Source organism: Petromyzon marinus, unplaced genomic scaffold, assembly GCF_048934315.1.
Source record: "Petromyzon marinus isolate PM22_M1 ecotype Great Lakes invasive population unplaced genomic scaffold, UKy_Petmar_22M1.pri1.0 PM_Scaffold_98, whole genome shotgun sequence".
NCBI classification, from domain to species: domain Eukaryota; kingdom Metazoa; phylum Chordata; class Hyperoartia; order Petromyzontiformes; family Petromyzontidae; genus Petromyzon; species Petromyzon marinus.
The window spans coordinates 238134-247378 of NW_027423708.1; positions in this window are offsets into that span (position 1 = coordinate 238134).

Sequence of the window (9245 nt, forward strand, 5' to 3'; positions counted from 1 at the left end):
GCTGAGGAAGTATTGAAGGCGATCCGGAGTCTGAGACCAGGAAAGGCAGCGGGCAGAGATGATCTCCCAAGCGAAATGCTGAGGGAGGGTGGCGTTTGTGCACAGACTGCCCTATATGACATCATAACAACAGTCTGGACCACTGGACGGGTTCCGCAGGATTGGAAGGATGCCCTGGTGGTCCCCCTTTTTAAGAAGGGGGACCGCACAGACTGTAACAACTACAGGGGCATCTCACTCCTCAGTGTGCCGGGAAAGGTCCTGGCAAGGATTATTCAGCATCGCCTTGCCAGGCACGCTGAGGAGAGGCTTGCGGAGCCCCAATGCGGTTTCAGGAAAGGGCGGTCCTGCACAGATGCCATATTTTCTGTCCGTCTGCTACAGCAGAGGTGTAGGGAATTCCAACAAGACCTACATCTCTGCTTTATTGACCTGGTCAAGGCCTATGATACCATCAGTAGGCCTGGGCTCTGGGTCGTTCTTCGTGCTTTTGGAGTACCTGACCCTCTACTCACGATCATTAAGGACCTTCATGATGGTGAGCGGGCCCGGGTAAAACTACGTGGCCGGGAGTCAGAGCCATTCCCTGTACACCTTGGGGTGCGACAGGGATGTCCTTTGGCTCCCACATTATTTAACATCTATTTTGACCACGTAGTTCGTGAAGCCTTCAATAGCTGTACCGGGGGAATCTCCATATGGTACAGATATAATGGGAGGCTAATCGATGCCCGGGTGCGGTCAAGGGATGGCTCCCTATTGCTCAACCACGTTATGTATGCTGATGACTTGGTAATAGCTGCTCAGTCAGAGGAGGAGTTGGAGACGCTGCTGCTGAGACTGGAGCATGCCACTAAGAGGTGGGGCCTTACCATCAGCCCCACCAAAACTAAGCACCTGCCTGGGTATTTTGTACCATCGGACACTCCACCCCCACAACTCCCAATCGGTGACTGACTAACTGACTGACTGACTAACTGACTAACTGACTGACTGACTAACTGACTAACTAACTGACTGAGTGACTAACTGACTGACTAATTAACTGACTGAGTGACTAACTGACTGACTGACTTACTAACTGACTAACTAACTAACTAACTGACTGACTAACTGACTAACTAACTAACTGACTGACTAACTGACTAACTGACTGACTAACTGACTAACTGACTGACTAACTGACTAACTGACTGACTAACTGACTGACTGACTAACTAACTGACTGAGTGACTAACTGACTGACTAACTAACTGAGTGACTAACTGACTGACTGACTAACTGACTGACTAACTAACTGACTGAGTGACTAACTGACTGACTGACTAACTGACTAACTAACTAACTGACTGACTAATTGACTAACTAACTGACTGACTAACTGACTGACTGACTAATTGACTAACTGACTAACTGACTGACTGACTAACTGACTAACTAACTGACTGAGTGACTAACTGACTGACTAACTAACTGACTGAGTGACTAACTGACTGACTGACTAACTGACTAACTAACTGACTGACTAACTGACTAACTAACTAACTGACTGACTGACTAACTGACTGACTGACTAACTGACTGAGTGACTAACTAACTGACTGACTGAGTGACTAACTGAGTGACTGAGTGACTAACTGAGTGACTGACTGAGTGACTGACTGAGTGACTAACTGACTGACTGACTAACTGACTAACTAACTAACCGACTGACTGACTTACTAACTGACTAACTAACTAACCGACTGACTGACTGAGTGACTGACTGACTGACTAACTGACTGACTAACTAACTGACTGAGTGACTAACTGACTGACTGACTAACTGACTAACTGACTGACTAACTGACTAACTAACTGACTGACTGACTGACTAACTGACTGACTGACTAACTGACTAACTAACTGACTGAGTGACTAACTGACTGACTAACTAACTGACTGAGTGACTAACTGACTGACTAACTGACTAACTAACTAACTGGCTGACTGACTGACTAACTGACTAACTAACTAACTGACTGACTAACTGACTAACTGACTGACTAACTGACTGACTGAGTGACTGACTGAGTGACTAACTGAGTGACTGACTGAGTGACTGACTGAGTGACTAACTGACTGACTGACTGACTAACTGACTAACTAACTAACCGACTGACTGACTGAGTGACTGACTGACTAACTGACTGACTAACTAACTGAGTGACTAACTGACTGACTGACTAACTAACTAACTGACTGACTAACTGACTAACTAACTAACTGACTGACTGACTAACTGACTGACTGACTAACTGACTGACTAACTGACTAACTAACTGACTGAGTGACTAACTGACTGACTAACTAACTGACTGAGTGACTAACTGACTGACTGACTAACTGACTAACTAACTAACTCACTGACTAACTAACTAACTGACTGACTGACTGACTAACTGACTAACTAACTAACTGACTGACTAACTGACTGACTGACTGACTAACTGACTGACTGACTAACTGACTAACTAACTGACTGAGTGACTAACTGACTGACTAACTAACTGACTGAGTGACTAACTGACTGACTAACTGACTAACTAACTAACTGACTGACTAACTGACTAACTAACTAACTGACTGACTGACTAACTGACTAACTGACTGACTAACTGACTGACTGAGTGACTGACTGAGTGACTAACTGAGTGACTGACTGAGTGACTGACTGAGTGACTAACTGACTGACTGACTAACTGACTAACTAACTAACCGACTGACTGACTGACTGAGTGACTGACTGACTGACTAACTGACTGACTAACTAACTGAGTGACTAACTGACTGACTGACTGACTAACTAACTGACTGAGTGACTAACTGAGTGACTAACTGAGTGACTGACTGAGTGACTGACTGAGTGACTAACTGACTGACTGACTAACTGACTAACTAACTAACCGACTGACTAACTGACTAACTAACTAACTGACTGACTAACTGACTAACTAACTAACTGACTGAATAACTGACTTACTGACTGACTGACTGACTAACTGACTGACTGAGTGACTGACTGAGTGACTAACTAACTGACTGACTGAGTGACTAACTGAGTGACTAACTGAGTGACTGACTGAGTGACTGACTGAGTGACTAACTGACTGACTGACTAACTGACTAACTAACTAACTGACTGACTAACTGACTGACTAACTAACTAACTGACTGAGTGACTGACTGACTGACTAACTGACTGACTAACTGACTAACTAACTGACTAACTGACTAACTAACTGACTGACTGAGTAACTGACTGACTGACTAACTGACTGACTAACTAACTGACTGACTGAGTGACTAACTGACTAACTAACTGACTAACTAACTGACTGACTGACTGACTGAGTGACTGACTGAGTGACTGACTGAGTGACTAACTGACTGACTGACTAACTGACTAACTAACTAACCGACTGACTGACTGACTGAGTGACTGACTGACTGACTAACTGACTGACTAACTAACTGAGTGACTAACTGACTGACTGACTGACTAACTAACTAACTGACTGACTAACTGACTAACTAACTAACTGACTGACTAACTGACTGACTGACTGACTGACTGACTAACTAACTGACTGAGTGACTAACTGACTGACTAACTGACTGAGTGACTAACTGACTGACTGACTAACTGACTAACTAACTAACTGACTGACTAACTGACTAACTAACTAACTGACTGACTGACTGACTAACTGACTGACTGACTGACTAACTGACTGACTGAGTGACTGACTGAGTGACTAACTAACTGACTGACTGAGTGACTAACTGAGTGACTAACTGAGTGACTGACTGAGTGACTGACTGAGTGACTAACTGACTGACTGACTAACTGACTAACTAACTGACTGACTAACTGACTGACTAACTAACTGACTGAGTGACTGACTGACTAACTGACTGACTAACTAACTGACTAACTAACTGACTAACTGACTAACTAACTGACTGACTGAGTAACTGACTGACTGACTAACTGACTGACTAACTAACTGACTGAGTGACTAACTAACTGACTAACTAACTGACTAACTGACTAACTAACTGACTGACTGACTGAGTGACTGACTGAGTGACTGACTGACTGACTGAGTGACTGACTGAGTGACTAACTGACTGACTGACTAACTGACTAACTAACTAACCGACTGACTGACTGACTGAGTGACTGACTGACTGACTGACTAACTGACTGACTAACTAACTGAGTGACTAACTGACTGACTGACTGACTAACTAACTGACTGAGTGACTAACTGACTGACTGACTAACTGACTAACTAACTAACTGACTGACTAACTGACTAACTAACTAACTGACTGACTAACTGACTAACTGACTGACTGACTGACTAACTGACTGACTGAGTGACTGACTGAGTGACTAACTAACTGACTGACTGAGTGACTAACTGAGTGACTAACTGAGTGACTGACTGAGTGACTGACTGAGTGACTAACTGACTGACTGACTAACTGACTAACTAACTAACTGACTGACTAACTGACTGACTAACTAACTAACTGACTGAGTGACTGACTGACTGACTAACTGACTGACTAACTGACTAACTAACTGACTAACTGACTAACTAACTGACTGACTGAGTAACTGACTGACTGACTAACTGACTGACTAACTAACTGACTGACTGAGTGACTAACTGACTAACTAACTGACTAACTAACTGACTAACTAACTAACCGACTGACTGACTGACTGAGTGACTGACTGACTGACTAACTGACTGACTAACTAACTGAGTGACTAACTGACTGACTGACTGACTAACTAACTAACTGACTGACTAACTGACTAACTAACTAACTGACTGACTAACTGACTGACTGACTGACTGACTGACTAACTAACTGACTGAGTGACTAACTGACTGACTAACTGACTGAGTGACTAACTGACTGACTGACTAACTGACTAACTAACTAACTGACTGACTAACTGACTAACTAACTAACTGACTGACTGACTAACTGACTGACTGACTAACTGACTGACTGAGTGACTGACTGAGTGACTAACTAACTGACTGACTGAGTGACTAACTGAGTGACTAACTGAGTGACTGACTGAGTGACTGACTGAGTGACTAACTGACTGACTGACTAACTGACTAACTAACTGACTGACTAACTGACTGACTAACTGACTGACTAACTAACTGACTGAGTGACTGACTGACTAACTGACTGACTAACTAACTGACTAACTAACTGACTAACTGACTAACTAACTGACTGACTGAGTAACTGACTGACTGACTAACTGACTGACTAACTAACTGACTGACTGAGTGACTAACTAACTGACTAACTAACTAACTGACTAACTAACTGACTGACTGACTGACTGAGTGACTGACTGACTGACTAACTGACTGACTAACTGACTGACTGACTGACTAACTAACTAACTGACTGACTAACTGACTAACTAACTAACTGACTGACTAACTGACTGACTGACTGACTAACTAACTGACTGAGTGACTAACTGACTGACTAACTGACTGAGTGACTAACTGACTGACTGACTAACTGACTAACTAACTAACTGACTGACTAACTGACTAACTGACTAACTAACTAACTGACTGACTGACTGACTGACTAACTGACTGACTGAGTGACTGACTGAGTGACTAACTAACTGACTGACTGAGTGACTAACTGAGTGACTAACTGAGTGACTGACTGAGTGACTGACTGAGTGACTAACTGACTGACTGACTAACTGACTAACTAACTGACTGACTAACTGACTGACTAACTAACTGACTGAGTGACTGACTGACTAACTGACTGACTGACTAACTAACTGACTAACTAACTGACTAACTGACTAACTAACTGACTGACTGAGTAACTGACTGACTGACTAACTGACTGACTAACTAACTGACTGACTGAGTGACTAACTAACTGACTAACTAACTGACTAACTGACTAACTAACTGACTGACTGAGTGACTGACTGAGTGACTGACTGACTGACTGAGTGACTGACTGAGTGACTGACTGACTAACTGACTAACTGACTAACTAACTGACTGACTGAGTGACTGACTGACTGACTGAGTGACTAACTGAGTGACTAACTAACTGACTAACTGACTAACTGACTGACTAACTAACTGAGTGACTAACTAACTGAGTGACTAACTGACTGACTGACTAACTGACTGACTAACTAACTGAGTGACTAACTGACTAACTAACTGACTGACTAACTGACTAACTGACTGACTAACTGAGTGACTAACTGACTAACTGACTGACTGACTAACTGACTGACTAACTAACTGACTAAGTAACTAACTAACTGACTAACTGACTGACTAACTGACTAACTGACTAACTAACTGACTGACTGACTGACTGACTAACTGACTAACTGACTGACTAACTGACTGACTAACTGACTGACTAACTGAGTGACTAACTGAGTGACTAACTAACTGACTGACTAACTAACTAACTGACTAACTAACTGACTGACTGAGTGACTAACTAACTGAGTGACTGACTGACTGACTAACTGACTGACTAACTGAGTGACTAACTGACTAACTAACTGACTAACTGACTGACTAACTGACTAACTGACTAACTGACTGACTAACTGACTGACTAACTGACTAACTAACTGACTGACTAACTGAGTGACTAACTGAGTGACTGAGTGACTAACTGACTGAGTGACTAACTAACTAACTGACTAACTGACTGACTGACTAACTAACTGAGTGACTGACTGACTAATTGACTGACTAACTGAGTGACTAACTGACTAACTAACTGTCAGTCAGTCAGGTGCTCGCTAACAGCACTTGCCCCTACAGTCTGTTAAGGCTATATGGGGGATCTTTACCTGTGTGTGTGTATGTATGTGTGTGTCACTGTGTGTGTTTGTGTACCTGTGTGTGTGTGTACCTGTGTGTGTGTATGTGTGTATGTATCTGTGTGTGTCTGTGTGTATGTGTGTGTACCTGTGTGTGTACCTGTGTGTGTGTGTGTGTCACTGTGTGTCTGTGTGTGTGTATGTATGTGTATGTGTGTGTGTGTATGTACCTGTGTGTGTGTATGTGTGTATGTGTGTGTGTGTATCTGTGTGTGTGTACCTGTGTGTGTGTGTATGTGTGTATGTGTACCTGTGTGTGTGTGTGTACCTGTGTGTATGTGTGTGTGTGTGTACCTGTGTGTATGTGTGTGTGTACCTGTGTGTATGTACCTGTGTGTGTGTACCTGTGTGTGTGTATGTGTACCTGTGTGTGTGTATGTGTGTATGTATGTGTGTGTATGTGTACCTGTGTGTGTATGTGTGTATGTATGTGTGTATGTGTACCTGTGTGTGTATGTGTGTATGTATGTGTGTATGTATGTGTGTACCTGTGTGTATGTATGTGTGTGTGTATGTACCTGTGTGTATGTATGTGTGTGTGTACCTGTGTGTATGTGTGTGTATGTATGTGTATGTGTGTGTATGTGTACCTGTGTGTATGTATGTGTGTATGTATACCTGTGTGTGTACCTGTGTGTATGTGTGTGTCACTGTGTGTGTGTGTACCTGTGTGTGTGTACCTGTGTGTGTGTGTATGTGTGTATGTATGTGTGTGTACCTGTGTGTGTGTATGTGTGTGTGTACCTGTGTGTGTGTACCTGTGTGTGTACCTGCGTGTGTGTATGTGTGTATGTATGTGTGTGTGTATGTGTGTGTGTACCTGTGTGTGTGTGTGTGTGTACCTGTGTGTGTGTGTATGTATGTGTGTGTGTGTGTATGTAACTGTGTGTGTATGTATGTGTATGTGTGTGTGTATGTACCTGTGTGTGTGTACCTGTGTGTATGTATGTGTGTGCGTGTACCTGTGTGTGTGTGTGTACCTGTGTGTGTGTGTACCTGTGTGTGTGTGTACCTGTGTGTGTGTGTACCTGTGTGTGTGTGTGTACCTGTGTGTGTATGTGTGTGTACCTGTGTATGTGTGTGTACCTGTGTGTGTGTGTACCTGTGTGTGTGTGTACCTGTGTGTGTGTGTACTTGTGTGTGTGTGTGTACTTGTGTGTGTGTGTGTACTTGTGTGTGTGTGTGTACCTGTGTGTGTGTGTGTACCTGTGTGTGTGTGTACTTGTGTGTGTGCGTGTACCTGTGTGTGTGTGTGTGTACCTGTGTGTGTGTATGTGTGTGCGTGTACCTGTGTGTGTGTGTACCTGTGTGTGTGCGTGTACCTGTGTGCGTGTACCTGTGTGTGTGTGTGTACCTGTGTGTGTGTGTGTGTACGAGTGTGTTTGTGTGTACGAGTGTGTGTGTGTGTACCTGTGTGTGTGTGTACTTGCCCCTACAGTCTGTTAAGTCTGTTAAGGCTATATGGGGGATCTTTGTTTTGTGTGTGTGTGTAAGGTGCACATGTCCTGGCACAAGCGTCGTGGTGACGTCAGCGCCACTTAGTGGCGAATGGCGGTTGTTGTTGTGTGTACGGGGAGACAAAGGCGGTCCTAATCTCAGCCCGTTACCTGTATAAAAGACACCTGGGAGCCTGAAATCCATCCGATTGAGAGGGGGTTATATACTTATCTCCCTCATTAAAATGCTAATCAATTCATAACATTATTGACGCGCGTTTTTCTGGATTTTTGTTGTTGTTATTCTGGCTCTCACTGTTCAAATAAACCTCCCATTAAAGTTACAGCCTGATCACTTCTTCGTCAGGGGGCAAACGTACAACATCAGCAGGGGATCAAATACTTTTTTTCCCCCTCGCTGTAGGTGCTCGCTAACAACGGCACTTGCCCCTACAGTCTGTTACAGGCTATACGGGGGGACTTTGTTGTTGATGTTGTAGTTGATGTTGTAGTTGATGTTGTTGATGTTGTTGATGTTGTTGATGTTGTTGATGTTGTTGTTGATGTTGTTGATGTTGTTGATGTTGTTGATGTTGTTGATGTTGATGTTGTTGATGTTGTTGTTGTTGTAGTTGATGTTGTTGTTGATGTTGTTGATGTTGTTGTTGTAGTTGATGTTGTAGTTGATGTTGTTGTTGTTGATGTTGTTGATGTTGTTGTTTTGTTGTTGATGTTGTTGTTTTGTTGTTGATGTTGATGTGTTGTTGTTGATGTTGTAGTTGATGTTGTTATTGTTGATGTTGTTGATGTTGTTGTTGATGTTGTTGTTGATG